This window comes from Perca flavescens, chromosome 8, assembly GCF_004354835.1.
Source record: "Perca flavescens isolate YP-PL-M2 chromosome 8, PFLA_1.0, whole genome shotgun sequence".
In the NCBI taxonomy this organism is placed as follows: Eukaryota; Metazoa; Chordata; class Actinopteri; order Perciformes; family Percidae; genus Perca; species Perca flavescens.
In genome coordinates this window covers 8,860,599-8,877,763 of record NC_041338.1, presented here as the reverse complement: position 1 = coordinate 8,877,763, position 17,165 = coordinate 8,860,599, and the positions used below count along the sequence as shown (strand labels likewise).

The 17,165-nt window shown below is 40.0% G+C and overlaps 1 long non-coding RNA gene across 1 annotated transcript; it reads right to left on the bottom strand.

Annotated features, from left to right (window-relative positions):
* Window positions 1-3,649: 3,649 nt before the first annotated feature.
* Window positions 3,650-4,875, bottom strand: LOC114559575 (uncharacterized). Its single transcript, XR_003693125.1, has 4 exons — window positions 4,658-4,875; window positions 3,960-4,022; window positions 3,812-3,844; window positions 3,650-3,683 (listed from the first exon to the last, which is right to left on the bottom strand). It is a non-coding gene; the product is annotated as an uncharacterized LOC114559575 (long non-coding RNA).
* Between the last annotated feature and the right edge of the window lie 12,290 nt (window positions 4,876-17,165).

Here is a 17,165-nt window from a genome sequence, read left to right as displayed (position 1 = left end):
GTACTTAAGTATTGCAAGTAGTTTATTTTAAAATCTACTACTCAAGTACTGAAAGTAAATGTACAAGTATTGTGTTATTTAGTTATTAAAGAGAGCAGTCAAAAGTTTAAATATCATATTGTTTATATTATTTCAAATGTTTAGCCTAAGGTTGTAGCCAAAGGAATTAACAAATATTAAATATATATTATATTAAAAATAACAAATATTAACAAATACTGAAATAAAATGTACAATTATCACACTGTGCAAGTAAAATGAACATCCTCTCTAGCACAGTAATGATTAAAGCCCCAAAAAACGTATCACACACTAGCTAGTAACATGTTTGATGAACAGGAAAGTTAGCAAGCTAGCAACATATAGATAAACTAGCAGCTTCACATCATTGCAGACTGAAACAACTCAGGAATAGCTTAATCTGCTGCAACAATAGTTAAGTAGAAAGAGTACAAACATCGTCTCTGACTTCTGAACAGGCAACCGTGATGAAAAGAAACACGACGCGATATCAGGGATTTCTTACATAATTAGTGTATGTAACTAACGTAGCCGTAACTAACGTAGCGGTAACTACACACACTGTAACCTATACAGTCTCCGTAGCGTGAGGCATTCACAACAGTAACGAGTAACGATGCGGCACATAAAAAATGTATCGGAGTAAAAGTATTAAACTCATCGAAATTATGTACTCAAGTAAAAGTGGAAGTAGGAGAAAAAAATAATACTCCAGTAGAATACAGATACAGCCTGTTAGTACTTAAGTACAGTAGTGAAGTAGTTCTACTTCGTTACTATACAGATCTGGTCCTAAGACATAGTAATTTCCCCACTCACCACCATATTCAGTTATTCAACATAAATTGACAACGTTTTTTCACTATATAATCACTGAAGCGGCTGCTGTTTGAATACTGTTGGCTCTCTGCAGCTATTTCTGAGCGTTCAACAGAGTGACTGCTTGGGAAAAGAAACTGTCTTTGTGTCGCCTGGTTTTGGCAAACAGTGCCCTGTATCGCCTACCAGAGGGAAGGAGTTTGAAATGTTTGTGACCAGGATGAGAGGGGTCTGCAGAGATTTTTGCTGCCCTTTTCCTGACCCTGGACTGGTACTAAAGTCCATTGTCTTTTTCAGGCCTCTCCAAACTGATGCAAGGTCATTGGCTGAGAGGCTTGGGCTGCACTGTAGCTGGCATGCTGGTGGAGGGTGTGGCTTTTGGCTTCTGTGTAGGACCAGGTGGAAGCTTTGGCAGATTGGAGGAACCTGAGGACTTTGTCCTATTTTTCTTTCCTGCATCCACCTCATTACCAAAGAAAACCGTAAGAGCATCCCACTGTAAACGGTTCACACACTGCACCAGAGACAGCCATCTTGTGGAGGCCAGCTTGAGGATCTTCTTCACCTCTGTGTCACACATGATTTAAATATCACGTAGGCTTGACTTTCTCTTGCTGCTTTTGTCTAGATAGTAATAGATGGTAATGAGAAAGTCTTCGATGTTCACACTAAGCTGCCTGGATGCCATCTCTGCAGCTAGGTGTATTAGGTGACAACTAACTAGGTAGATATGCGGATGTTGTGCCTTCAAAAAAGCCGCTACACCTTTCCCCAAACTTGCATAACTGCAGCATTGTCAGCTGCAAGGCTGACACAATTTGACCATGGTATGCCTCTCTTTGTCAGTTCACCATCAAGCACTTCAAATATTGCTCTCCCAGTAGACTCTCTTGATTCACAAATCTTGAGCAACATCACAACTACTCTACCCAGACAGGCGTTAAATCTTCACTACAATGGAGTAAATTTTTATCTCCTCCATAACTGTGCTCCCATCTGTAGCATTTTTTTTTTTTTTTGGAGAGTGCTTCATTGCTTCTGTAATGCACTCATCATCATGCCATGCCAGTGTTTTTACTATGGCAGCAGTCTCGTTTTTGGTTGCGGGAACGTTCCCTGAAGGTTAGTTTTTGGTTCCCATGGAAAGTTTTCCTGACGTTTAGGGAACGTTAGTTTTTGGTTACATCGAACGTTCTCAGAACAACCTTTAGAGAATGTTCCCCTAACATTGTAACCTTTAGAGAACGTTCCCCTAACGTTGTAACCTAAGTATTTTTTACATTCCCCTAACCTTTAAAAATAATTTTTATAAGTTTTATTGGCCATATAGACACATACTGTACAATAGAGACAACATACATATAGACACATTAACACAATATACAAAAAATACAACTATACAAATAAGACATAATATCAATACAAGTACACATGGAGTGGGATTTAGAGTGCAAAGTAATAGTGCAAATGTAGTGTGCAAGATGCATATTGGAATGATAAAGTATGTAATGTGTAGGTGAATGGTCAAAGTGGGGATGACCCCACTTATCAGCAGTTCAGGAGAGTGATGGCAGTGGGAAAGAAGCTGTTCTTGTGTCTGGTTGTTTTTGTGTGCAGGGATCTGTAGCGCCTGCCAGAGGGGAGGAGGCAGGAGGAGGCAGGAGGATGCAGCAGTGTAGAAGATGGCCAATAGCTCTTGTGGTAGGCCATGCTTCTGCAGTTGCCGTAGGAAGTATATCCTCTGCTGAGCCTTTTTAAGGATGTTGGACTCCCACTTCAGGTCCTGGGAAATGATGGAGCCCAGAAACTTGAATGAGTCCACCTTTGACACTAGGCTGTTGGATATTGTGAGGGGGGAGCACTGTGGGGTCCTCCATGTCTGCTGCAATCAGTGCGGGGTAGTTTTTCTGGGAGGCCTCTAAAGTAGCAAGTAGAAGTCAAATTAAAACCTCTTATCAGTCAAGCTAAGCATAATAATGATGTGAACAATAAAATAACACCTGCTTATATACTGTTATAACCCTGCAGATTGTCAGGTCCTGGTAGTTCTTCTTTGTCTTTCTGCCCTGCAGGCTATACGGTTTTAGAACGTCATTGGTTGCCACTTGCCGTAGCATGCGACGGATGGCAGTACCTCCGGTCGAACCTCCAAAGGTTGTCAGGAAAAGTTAATGTAAAACATATTACAAAATACAAATTACACATGTAGAACAAAGTGGAGAGCTTGTACAATCTCATTTTGTAAGATATATCAGTTCAGTTATAATGATATTTTAATTTATGCAATTATATATTATTATTATATGTTATCTTAGGGCAGGGTAGGGCCACTTAATTACCATTTGTTCCTCCTCTCCTGTTGACCAAGACTCCTGTCTAACTCCTGCAGCTCGGTGACTGTCGACCAGGGCAACAGCAACATGTCATCGACTGGAGCAGAGGGAGGTGATTGGGAGCTCCTTAAGAGCATGAGCAGCTCATCCATCTTTTCCTCAAATGTGTCCATCCGCTGTGCCATGCGGGTAATGGATGTCCTCATGGCTATGGAATAATTAATGGTTTTAGTTGTTATACATTATATACTTTCATATGTGAACAACTTAAGTGAGTCTTCTTGCCTTTCTGTGTGATGAGTCACATCCCTCTGTGTGATGAGTTCTGCTGTTTACAACAACAAAAAAGTTAAGTTACTCTCAAGTTCCTTGTCATGAAATTGTATTTAATTGGAAATGGAAAAATTCAAAGCCACTGTATCTTCAACTGGGGCCCAGGCCGAGCTTGCGTTACAATAGACCCATCAAGCTCTGGGCGACCGGCTGGTTTCCTGTGTGGTGTTGACTCATCTAAAAAGAAAGTTGATATGAATATTGGTCAGTTCATTTATGGTAGGTTTCTTGCACATGCTATTGCAAAAGATGAACCTATGCTGTTACATTAGACAATCGCTAAAAAAAAAACTAAAAAAACTTACATGCACGTGGTGGAGGCAGTGACATCTGCTGACCTGAAAAAGGGCAGGAAGAGACAAACGCATCAGAACAGTCACGTGTTATATGCACCAGGTTGAATTGAAGTAGTTCCATGGTAGTTTCTTAAATGCTGCATAAATGTTAACTTACAGACAGGGCTTCCAGACACACGCTCCGTCCTGGAACGCTTTCTTTCTTGTGGAACGGATTCATCTGAAATAAAAGACCATACAATTAGTACTGATTGCAAAAAGAATATTTGAATTGTGTAAATAATGAAGCTAGTCTGTATTTAAGAGCTCTTACCATTACCATTATCTAAATAAACAATGGATGTATTTAGACAACCAAGGAGGTTTAATCATTATGTTGTGCTAGGTTAACCTGCAGTTTAGTGAACAGATCTTCTGTTAATACATCCATGGCTTTATCTCTCATCCACGTTACAGGCTTTACAGCATACAGCCCTCGGATGTATCGTAAGATAAGTGTTAAACCCTAAACCCACATCGGCTCTTAGGGACATATAAGATATTATGTTAACGTTAGCTAGCTAGCTACCTAGCTAACTAGTTCCATTATTTAGCTTGAGCCAATAGCCCCGGCAGTTTTGGGAAACGCTAGTGACGTTACATCCATGTAACAGGCTTTACAGCATACATGCATACATCCATACATCTCTCGGATGTATCATAAGATAATACCATGGATTAATAGAACACATGGTGAATTACAGCCTCCAATTTGGACGTGCATTCAGTGAGTCTGCCTGAGTTCAGCTCAACTCGCTGTATAATGCTGGCAACCATGTCGGAGCTTTCTTTAAGTTGTTTACCAAAATCTCCCACCTTGTTGTCCAGGTTCCTTATGGCGGCTAAAACATCACCGAGGGAAGGCTCAGTCTCTGTCGCGAACTTTGACAGAACTTTTGATGCAGCGCTCGCAGCATAGCTAGCTGTGGAAAGCTAACTTGTTTCCCGCGTTAGCATTCGGGCTAGCAGTCTTAAGCAGAGGAAAGACTTTACTGTTGACAGCCGATAACGTCTTTCTTGGTATTTTCGTCCTACCTTGCATTATAACACCATCGGTGAAGTGTAGTCAGCATCAGTGTTGTATAAAGTACTAGAAAGCAATACTTGAGTAAAAGTATCGTACTAGAAAAAGACTTTGGTAGAAGTGAAAGTTACCTTTTAGAATATAAGTAAAAGTCTTAAAGTATCTGATATATACTGTACTTAAGTATCAAAAGTAATTTTCTGATATTTAATGTACTAAAGTATTTGAAGTAAAAGTAAAAAAAAAGGTTAGAACTTTTATTGTGAACTTTATTGTGGCTTTCTTATAGTAAAGCATAAAGCATATTTAGGGTTCCCATATCTTCTTAATCTCACTCATCAAATCAAAATCACATTATTTTCTAGGACTTTTCAGGCACAATTCTTTTAAGTTCAAAGAACACATAGCAGAAATTTCACTTTTGTATGAACTTCAGGTAAAAATGAAAAATAAATAACTTATTTCTTTAAAAAAAAAAAAAATACCTGCTAGTAGGGAGAACATTTTGGTCATGTGGTATGAGCATTTGTAGGACTTACTCCCCAGGTCACCATCTCACACACACACACACACACACACACACACAGGCCACCTATGTCCAGCAGCTACTAATACGCCAGTCATTAGTTGAAACTGAAAAGGTGTCTGTTCATCTTCAAAAGAAGCTGGTTTTCAAAGTAGCGGAGTGTTCAGCTTCACAGAAAGCTTGCACACTGCTGGGAAGGACTTCAGCAAGTCCATGTGACCTGCTGGCATCGCCTATCTGCAGTGAGGGCTCTTCCAGATGCTGCCTGATGTAGTCAGTTCCTGAAATAGTGTGGATAAAAATATAAATTTTTAATTAAAACTTTTAATTTAAGGTTTGTTATTTTAGTTTCATGTACTATCCATGCACCTATAATTCAAGGTTTCGTTATTACTACCGAGGGTAAATTTGTTGTGCAGCAATCAGAATCTTGATTTGTGAATTGCCAGTATCACAAATTGTGAAAATATATACACCTAATTTTTCATTATCCCCATAATAGCTTACCTGTTTTGATTGTGACTTCATCCTTTGTCCACATCGTTTGGAATTTCTCTCTGAATTGCAACAGAGAGCAGAAGAGAGCAGGCAAGTGTTCATAAACTTCTGGTGTACTTACAAACTTTCCAATCCATCGTTTTATGAGTACATAACCTATTTGTACTAGTGTAGAAGTTTGGTATCATTTCGGGCATTATTAGTGGGGTCATTTACGAGATACAAACTTGGGTCCATTAGCCCCTGCGCTAATAAGTTATTCAGCTGATAACGCTACGTTACGCTAACTCTCCCAATGTTAGACCCAGGTGAAAAAAGCTTCTGGGGGGGTGTTTGGCTCGAGGTCATGGTGCAAAGTACCCTAGGGTGAAATTACTCCGAACCATCACTGTAAACATGTGCGCCATGTCAGCTAATTAGCAACGTTAACAAGCAGACATTAGCCTGGCCATCACGTTAGCCAGATATCTGATACGGCTTATGATAACTAATGTTGAATCACATTGAGATTGTGTCTTTACTGAATAAATATAAATTTAACCTACCTCAACGTGCTTCTTCAGGTTGGACGGGGAGTTTTTCAATGCCAAAATTTCAGTGACTTTCGGTAGGCATAAGAGGCACTTCATCCGGTAGGAAGAATCTTTCATTCCAATGTACAGAAACATTTCTTGCAAATACGGCCACGGGTGTATGACGTTATCTTCACCACTACTCTGTTCACTGAGTTCACCACTATTGTTGGGGTGGTCGTCTACGATAACGGGAGGTCCTTCAGTAGGTGCTCGTGCTTCCATGGCGGTTTCAGTTGTGCGTCCTCCTCCTCCTTTAGCAACAAACAAGCGCTGAATAGAGCGCGCGGCGTGCGGAGCGTGCGTAATGCAATCTAGGAGCAGTGATTCGCCAAACCTCCCTTATTGCAGTCGCACACATTTCTTCTAATTTTATTTTTTAGTAACGAGTAACGAAGATACTTAGTGGAAATATTCATTTTATCTAGGAAATGTAGTGGAGTAGATGTGAAAGTTGACATAAATTTAAATAGCAAAGTAAAGTATAGATATGTGAAATTTCTACTTAAGTACAGTTACATTACAACACTGGTCAGCATATGTTTTAGTCAAAGGCAGTATTTCAGTTTGAATTTGGGACCAAACGAACAGATCTTAATACCTTTTGTTTGCCCTGTTCGCCAGGTAGCTACACCGGTGTATACGGAAGTTAGAACAGGACTTCAATCGGTCACCTGAAAGCAGAGGCACTGTCTTCCCCCTACTGGCGTGGGTGTGTAACGGTTGGACTTTACACTGAACTGAGCCACTTGTTAGAAGTGAAATGTGAAATGAAAGAAGTGAATTTTCTTAGTTGTGAAAATCATTCTATTGATACATTCTTGTTTTAAGTATTTTCACCTAATACAGTTAAAAAAACGAAATCAAGCACAAAAGTATTGTTTTTAACAAAATTGTTATCAGCCTAAAAATAAATATATTCTCTTGCTATGTTGTTTATCTTCAGTGTTAATTTCGTTGACGAAGACTATGGCGAAAAATATTCGTCAACAAACCTTTTTTATGGACAAAAACTAAATAAAAACTAAATAAAAAGTCAGATATGGTGACGAAAACTGCTGTGACAAAATATAAGTGACACTTTAGTCAATAAATAAAAATTAGACGAAAATGTTAGGGAGGGACGAATGGAGAAGAGATCCAATCAGAACTACTCTTTTTGTGGGACAAGTTGGTAAGAAATCCAATCAGAGCGAATCTTTGAGGGTAGGTTGATCAATGCAGAAGCAGCAGAGCCATTTTAAAAAGCCGCGGAAAATGCAAATACTGTCTATGGGCACAACAGCTAAACAAACGCAGCAGCATTACACAGGAGGAGAAGACGAGTTGGCAGAACTTTGCACAGTTTCAAGGACGTTATTAACAGTTAGCTAGGTTGTTTATATTATATTTAGTTGTGTCTTAGTTACACAGCTTTGGCTGATTTCAGTTGACTTTGCTCGTTAGCAATACGCTAACGTTTTGCAGTGCACCCGGTCCGAGGGCAATGACATGTCTCATGAACAACAGAAATGTCAGAGCTAGGTCTAGGACGAAAATGAAGAATTGACATCTGGTCACACTTCACATATGACAACAAGGACAACAAGACCGCCTGTAAACCGTGTGGAGCAAAAATCGCTGTGAAAAACACCACCAACTTGAAGCAACATTTACAGACGACTCCTCCAGAAATACATGCGAAGGTAAGCATACACGCTAAGGTTATTTTATCAGATAAACCACTGTTTCAGCTAAACTTGGAATAAAATAGAAGCTAAAGGAAACCACCTCTGAACTGTATTGATTAGACGATTGTCTCGCTGAATTAATAGGAGTATAAATATTCAATGTCCTCAAATTGAATCAAATGTGTACTATTATAGTAGATGGTGTGTGTGTGTGTGTGTGTGTGTGTGTGTGTGTGTGTGTGTGTGTGTGTGAGTGAGTGAGAGAGAGAGAGAGAGAGAGAGAGAGAGATCTGAGGAGATTGGGCAAGAAAGGAAAAACAATCACAACTTGATTCCCCCTTTATTTACCCTCACAGATACAGAAGACGTCTGATGACAAAGGTGACCATGGGCCAAGTGGAAATAAAGCTAGTGCTGCTAGTGCAACCTAGCAGCAGGCCATCTCTACAGCTTTCCTAAATTCTTCAAAGTACAAAACTGAATCAAAGGAACAACAGACCAAGGAGCAGGCCATAGCTGGATTGGACGCACAGGTTTACCACTCACAATTGAAGTTGAGGACTTTGTGCTAATGATGGAGATAGAAGACTAACAGTTCCAAAGAAAACTAAAATGAGCAATTTGATTGAAAACACAGTATGAACATGAAAGACAAAAATTCAAAGAGATTGGCTGCTGCCCGGAGAGTATCCATTGGCCTTGACTTGTGGACAAAAAAAGGACTGACCGCCCCATTCCTTGCTATAAGCGCATGCTACTTTTGTGTTGAACAATGTAAACCTGTACACATATTGTTGGCCCTTGAACAAGTAGCTCACCCACACACTATAGTATACTATTGTACTTCATCTTGAAAGAATGTCATATGAATTGCACATCATTCAGGGAGAATGCATATCTTTTTCAGGGAGCATGTATATTTTTCAGGGAGAGCAGGCCTTATGCTTATTTTATGTGAGATTATCTTTTGTGAAAAAGCCACGGTCAGTGTTTTTGACATTAAGAATAAAATAACATACATGTTTTGTATTACAACCGTTAAATCTGTGTCTGTATTGCATATTCAAACCTTAATACCATTCCATAATAGACTGATGGATACTTCCAATGACCGGAAATTCTGGGGAAACATTTAGTCAACTAAATCCACTGTAGATTTAGTCAACTAAAATCTGCTAATATTTGGTCTACTAAAACTAGACTAAGACTAAAACTCTTAGAATATTTAGTCGATTAAAACTAGACTAAGACTAAAAGATTTCAGATGACTAAAATATGACTAAAACTAAATGGTGTGTTATTCAAAAGACTAAGACTAAATCAGAATTTGCTGATTTAAAAATTAACACTGTCTTACTTAGATTTTATAAACCAATAATTTTTGAGTGAATCTAAATCAAGTGACTGAAAACCTTTTATATGCTACTTCAAAAACTTAAATGGAGCTGGTTAAAAACCCGACTCAGAACAACCAAAAACAACCAAACGGGAATGTATGGAGCTAAATCAGGGCCAAATGTTTTGTTAATTTGAAAAAAATATATATAGTTGAAAAACTAAAGCTTGAAATTTCAAAACTTGGAAAAAATAAAACCATGTATTCAAACTAAAAATAAGTGTACCAATTTTTCTTTCAGTTTGAATAAAATATAGATTAAATTCTGGAATTATTTTGAATAAATAATAAATTTTCATTTTTCACTTTTATATTTGTTTTCAGTTCCACATTTCATGTTTTCAGATTCAAAACTTATTTTTTTTACGGCTTCAAATCTTTTTTTCCGGTTTCACATCTGTTTTTCACTTTCAGATCATTTTTTTTGGGTTTCAGACTTTTGGCCCTGATTTTGCGTAGGGGGCGTGGCTTCAACTCAGAGGGGCATTATGAGTGACAGCCTAACAAAGAAGGCAGAAGACTCCTCTGTCATGTTGCCTTCAGGAAATGTTGTTACTGTGAGAACTATGACTGAATGCTTTCTATCCACTATATACATGTGATTTTTACTTAACAAATTGATGCCAGTTACAAAGTTCCATTTAAAAAACTGTTTTGGACAACACATGGTACCAATTACACTATAAGAGCAATAAACTGTGCCAGATTGTGCAGTTCAGCAGGAACAATGACTTCTCCCACTTCCATGTACGACTTTGAATGTAGCACCACAGTATTCACTCGGCAGTCAGCATAGCGTGATGTGTAGCCCAGGTTACTTATGATCTCTATAATAACCCTCCATAATGTTCCTACAATAGCCTACAGTCTTATAATACTTCTATAGTCTGTCCCAAAATACTGTAATACTTTTATAGTATGTCCCAAAATACTAGGCCTATAGGAGGCTATTTCTATAAGATTACTATAATATTGTTCCAAAACTGGCCTACTATACGATTCCTATAATTCTTTTTCGTGATGGTTTGTACTAGAGATGGCCCGATACCATTTTTTGCTTCCCGATACCGATTCTGATACCTGAACTTGCGTATCGGCCAATACCGAGTACCGATCCGATACCAGTGTGTCATATATTTGATTATGTTTTAACAACTGTATACTACTATCCCTGTATGGATGTGATATGATTTCTATCTTTGTTGTCGGCCTGGCTCAGGTTAAACTTTTTGTGAAACATGAACAAACACAAACAATGAATGCCCCAGAACTTTCTTTTACTATCTAGTTTGACAGTCAGTTATAACGGAAAAAGAACATAAATAAACTACTTTAACGTAGATTTTCTTTAGGGCTTTATTACGTGGTAACGGATCGGTGCATAAACTCCAGTACTTCCCGATACCAATACCAGCGTTTTAAGCAGTATCGGAGCTGATACCGAAACTGGTATCGGAACATCTCTAGTTTGTACAGCCTAGGCTACAATAAAAAAGTCACGTTTAACAAACAAACAAATGATATAAGTGGGAAACGGTGCCTGAACCGATACTTTTAAAAAGATTTAAAAAAAAAAAAATGTATATAATTAAAAAAGAAAAAAGGAGCACAAAACGACAGTCGGCGACATTTAAGAACGGCTTGTTTATTGCTAAGGCCATATGGTCAAAATTAAATGATTTATTAAAATGTAATAACAATAACTTATAACAATAACTTATTTCACCAGTAAATTGCTGGTAAATGACAAAAACAACCACTAGATGGAAAATGGGTATTTTAAAATAACTTTGAATGCACCACAAGACTGGCGAGGCGAGTTTCAAGTGAACGAACCGTCTGTGTTGTTTTTCCGACAACGGCAGCTGCGGACTGTTATGTCTCGTTGTTGGAATCCTCTACAGTGAAATACAGTCACACCGTTTAACGTTAGCTGTCAGCATTTTAACCGTGTTTAATCCAGCTGCTAGCTAACGGTAGGCAAATGTTACCTGCTGCCAAGTGTATTATGTTAACTAGTTTCACATGCAACGATGCAGGCTGCCCCTAACGTCCGTTTCGATATCCCCGTTTGACATTTAAGAGGAAGGAACCCAACGCTGTGATTGGTCGAACTCTTCTTTAGTTTTTTTTCCAGCATGCTCGTGGCTACTACGCTGTTTTAGCCTACTACCATCAAGTGTTAGACTGAGAGGGCTACTGCACGTCAATGAGTGAACTCAAAGCATTCACCTGATTTTCGCATAGTTTAAAGTGACAAGTCTTATCACCGTATTTTTATGTCAAAATGCGTATCTACTACTACTACATACTCAGAGCTGTCCACAGAGCTGTTCAGATGGGAACATTATACCAGGTGGAAACGGTGCCTTTGACTCATCTGACCCACAGGGCAGACAATGATTTCAGTTTCAGTTCTTCAGTAACTCATCTATCATATGCCCTACTTAAACACACATGCATGCACACACATCTGGATTCCTCAAATCATTAGTGCTGGTAATGCCACCACAACTGTCTACTCTTTCTTTCCTCTTTCTCACACACATTATCCAAAGGGATTAAATAAAAAACTGCGATTGTGGAAAAATAGTAATAATGTCTAAAGTAGGTCACTTGTGTTTTAGAGGATAAAGCATAGGGAATTAATTTAGATGATCCAGAGTGCATAAATTAGGACACACACACACACACACACACACACACACACACACACACACACACACACACACACACTCCCTAATCAGTTGTGATTTCACAGATACTAATCTGATTTGTTAGGTTAGCCATGCTAGCCTGTAAATTTATTATTCCAAGAACATACACAAGCACTGAGGCTGAGCTCATAGTGGGGGGTTTTCTAAGCAAAGTTATACAATTAATGAAAATTTTAAATTTTTCAATTTGACATCAAATGAGTCAGCTATAGTACATGGACGTTGAGTCCTTGAAAAGCGCTATACAAATTCAATTTATTATTATTATTATTATTATTATGGAAATGGAGCAGCAAAGATAGCATCCAGTCAAAGCATTTAACTTCAGCCTTTATCTCTGTTCTGTGAACTGTCTTCATCTTCTCTGTAACCTCAACCAAGCCTGAAGACTGGGGCAATTATCCTGCCTAATACATTCAGTCTCAAAGGCACGTTGCCTTAGTTGAATTGAAAGATTAAAAAAAAACCAGCACGCTGGTTGTCTTACTGGGTGACGCAGTTTATTGCATCTGCTCATTTGTTCTGGAGTAGAAAGGTTTGGTTTTGGCATCACTTAATGATGGCTGATGTTGAGTTTCTTCTGTTCTCAGTGTAAAATATTGAAAGTGAAAAGCGAGTGCAAGGCAGAGTGTTGAGCGCACACTCATTCCAGCCTTCAAAAGTGTTAAGTGTGCATGTATGTCACACACTTCCCACACTCCCCATGTCTCTGTGGAGGATTGGTTAATTAAAAGACAGTGATTCTGAGCAAGAGAGGCTTTACAGAACTAGCTCTGGGCTTAGCGCCGTATATCCTCTGGACACCTGCTTTAAAGCATTTCACGACCCCACTATTAACTACCACCAGTGAGCAATCTGTTTCTTGTCATAGGGCCTCATATCATAAATGTCCTAAAAAGAAAATAAATTAATCCACTGACAATTTATATTTCAGCTTCTTCAGGATCTATGTTGTGTGTTAGTACCAGCATCCAGTGCTCTGTAAGTCAGTATGAGAAAGGAGAATACGACAAAGCTAGAAATGACAGGGGCAATTACTTGGGCATTGCAGGGAGAGTACAGTAACATGCTTGTGAAACTTAACTGAAATGTTATACTTCTATTAGCAGCAATTAATCTCATAGAGAACCACTACAGCTGTGTTTCTTTACTGGCTCCAAACAGATGATGATGTGAAAGGGAATAAATGCTGATAGCACTCCTGTTAACATACATTTAACTAATTTAAGAAAAAATATATGTTTTAAGAAAGACAGTTTGATATGCTGCAGCAGTTGACCTCTGCTGCTGCACATAGCAATTACCTGACAATACCAAGCTTTGTTATTTTAGTCAGATATTTTCCTCAGGAGTTGGTGGAAATCAAAACAAGAGCTAAAACAGAGTGAATATTGGACTTGTCAGGTAAACAGAAACACAACTCCGAATGACTACTAATGTTTTCGGTGACTGCTGGATGTGTAAATAGACAACAGGATTGTATGATATCGTACGAAAAGTTATGCACAACAATTCTTATGAAATCCAGTGTTGGGTAGTAAATAGTTACATAAAAAAAACACATTAAAAAATAAAGGTAACCTGGTAATCTGTTACAGTTAACACGAAGGCGATACAGAAAAGATTGCTAACCGAGCCTGGACTCACTTTTCAAAAGGCTGTGGAAGTAGCCGTAGCAATGGAGACGGTAGCAAAGGAAACACACCAGCTAAGTAATGCATTAAAAGTAAATGCACTGTCACTGACTAATCAGCAATGCTACAAATGTGTGCACTGTGGAAAAACGAATCACAAAGAGGGTGAATGCTATTACAAGGAACAAACATGCCAGCTGTGGTAAAAAAGGCCACATATCAAGAAGCGTGCCGAAAAAAAGAGCATTTAAAGAACAAAAAGGCAGTTAAATAAGGAAAAATGTTAATTTTTCAGGGATTCACTGGAATACTTGGGCCATGTTATCGACGCCCATGGCCTGCACAAGTCACCTGAGAAAGTAAAGGCGATTGTGGAAGCGCCTGCACCGACGAATGAGAGCCAGTTTCGATCCTTTCTAGGGCTAATTAATTACTACAGCAGGTTCATCCCAAACCTGTCATACCTCCTTAGCCCAGTCAATGCACTCTTGTGCAAAGGCAAACAGTGGCGATGGACTTCACAATATGTAATGGCATTTAAGGAGGCCAAAGAACAGTTGTTATCGCAAAGTGTGCTAACTCGACCCACAACTGCTCATCCGGCTGGCCTGTGACCCTTCACCCTATGGGATAGGTAGTGTGATTTTGCACATCCTTCCAGATGGACAAGAGAGGACCATAGCCTTTGTGTCACGAACCTTGAATAAAGCAGAACAAAAGTATGCACAGATTGAGCGTGAAACTCTTGGCATTATATTTGGTGTTTGGAAATTCCATCACTATGTATATGGTAGGAAGTTTACGCTCCTCACAGACCATCGCCCTCTGACCACAATTCTGAGTCCCAGCAAAGCAGTACCATCTGTGGCAGTTGCCAGAATGCAGCAGTGGGCTCTCCTGCTGGCTGCTCATGATTACAGCATCCAGTACAGAGAAGCATTACGTCACGGCAATGCTGATGGGCTGTCCAACCTGCCGCTGGCCAGATCAGCTAAGGAGAAAACCAACACTGTGGACAGCTTTCACATTAAACACCTGGAAACCTTACCTGTGAGCTGCAAAGAAATCTGCAAAGAGACCAGGACCGATCCTGTTCTTGCTCAGGTACTGGACATGGTGTCCACAGGTCATTTCCCGAGGCACCATTCATCAGTAGGATGGATGAACTGACTGTTCAGCAGCGGTGCCTCATGGGGTATCCGTGTATCCTAAGCTGAGACCCAGAGTGCTGTCCGAGCTACACAGTGGACACCCTGTTGTTGTCAAAATGACAGCCGTCATCCGCAGTTACATGTGGTGGCCAGGAATTGACGCACAAATCGAACAAGTGTCGAAGACCTGCCAATCCTGTCAACTCACACAAAAAGCACCTGGACCATCACATCTCCATCCTTGTGCATGGCCGGGAGCTCCATGGCAGAGGATCCATGTCGATTTTGCTGGTCCTTTCCAAGGCCATACGTTCATGGTGGTTGTGGACGCCCACTCCAAATGGCCTGAAGTGCACCTGATGACCACGGCTTCCAAGACCATACATGTACTGAGAGGGCTATTCAGTTGTTATGGCCTTCCTGAGGTCTTAGTGAGCAACAATGGTCCGCAGTTCACATCAAGCGAATTCGAGACATTCATGAAGAGCAACGGAGTTAAGCACATATGCTCTACACCATTCCACCCAGCCACGAATGGCCTTGCGGAACGTTTTGTGCAAACATTCAAGCATTCATTGAAGTGCTCCAAGGGAACAGTTTCAATCCAACACCAACTGGATGCATTCTTACTGATGTATGGCATCATTCCGCACTCCACCACAAGGAATCACCATCCATCCTGTTCATGCATCGCAAGTTGCGATCTCGACCTGCTAAAGTCTAGTGTTGCAGCAGTGGAGAAACCACAAGATGAGCAGTGTGCTCGTCAACAGATACGTGCTAAAGCCTGGTCATTCAAAGTGGGTGACACAGTATTGGTTCGTGATTATGGGAGAGGAGAGAAGTGGACACCGGGCGTGGTTTCAGCCGAAGCTGGTCCTGTGTCATACACAGTTAACGTTGGATCTTCAGAACATTGGAGACGGCATGCTGACCAGATGCTGGCTCGACATGCAGACTTGGATGTTCCAGAGTCTCAGAGTCTACTCACGTTCCAGCAGACCTGCCTGTGTTGGAGAACACAGTTTCTGAACCAGCTATTCCATCGAGTGTGCAGCCATATCCGGTAACATCAGAGGTAGTCAACACACCACATCATGAGACTGGTAAGCGATACCCATCCCGTGTCATTACGAAACCAGTTTGTTTTAGCCCTTAAAGGAACACGCCGACTTATTGGGAATTTAGCTTATTCACCGTAACCCCCAGAGTAAGACAAGTCAATACATACCCTTCTCATCTCCGTGCGTGCTGTAACACTGTCTGACGGTTCCAGCATTAGCTTAGCCCAGCACAGATCCTGCAGGTGACTGGTTCCAGTAATCCTACTGCTCCAAATTGTGACAAAAGTGACAAAATAATGCCAACATGTTCCTATTTACATGTTGTGATTTGTAGAGTCACAGCATGTACAAAAAACAACGTAACATGAGACACAGCCATCTTCTAACAGTAAACAAACTGGGAACTATATTCTCAGACAGGCTTGCTGCGAGCATATCACTCCGCCCAAGTACTATATTCTTCTGCCTGAGAATATAGTTCCCGGTTTGTTTACAGTTAGAAGACGGCTGTGTCTCATGTTACGTTGTTTTTTGTACACGCTGTGACTCTATAAATCACAAGATGTAAATAGGAACATGTTGGTGTTATTTTGTCACTTATTCGGAGTAGTAGCATTGCTGGAACCATTCACCTGCATGTTCTGTGCTGGCCTGATGCCGCTGGAGCCGTCAGACAGCATTACAGCACGCACGGAGATGAGAAGGGTATGTATCGACTTGTCTAAATCTGGGGATTACGGTGAATAAGCTAAATTCCCAATAAGTCAGCGTGTTCCTTTAAGGAATTCAATACACATTTTGGGATAAGAGACTGTTACATTTGTGTTTTGTTTAGACTAAAGATTCATGTCTCAAGAATAAGGGCATAATAACCCCTTGACTGACTCGGGGTTGGGACAGTCTACTCCTTACATCAAGATTAGGTAATGTGACATCACATAAACACAACAATTACATTGGTGGTTACTAGGGTTGGGTATCGTTTTTTTTTTTTTTTCGATTCCGGTGCTAAATCGATACTTTTAAAACGGTGTCGGTGCCTAAACGGTGCCTGAACCGGTACTTTTCAATA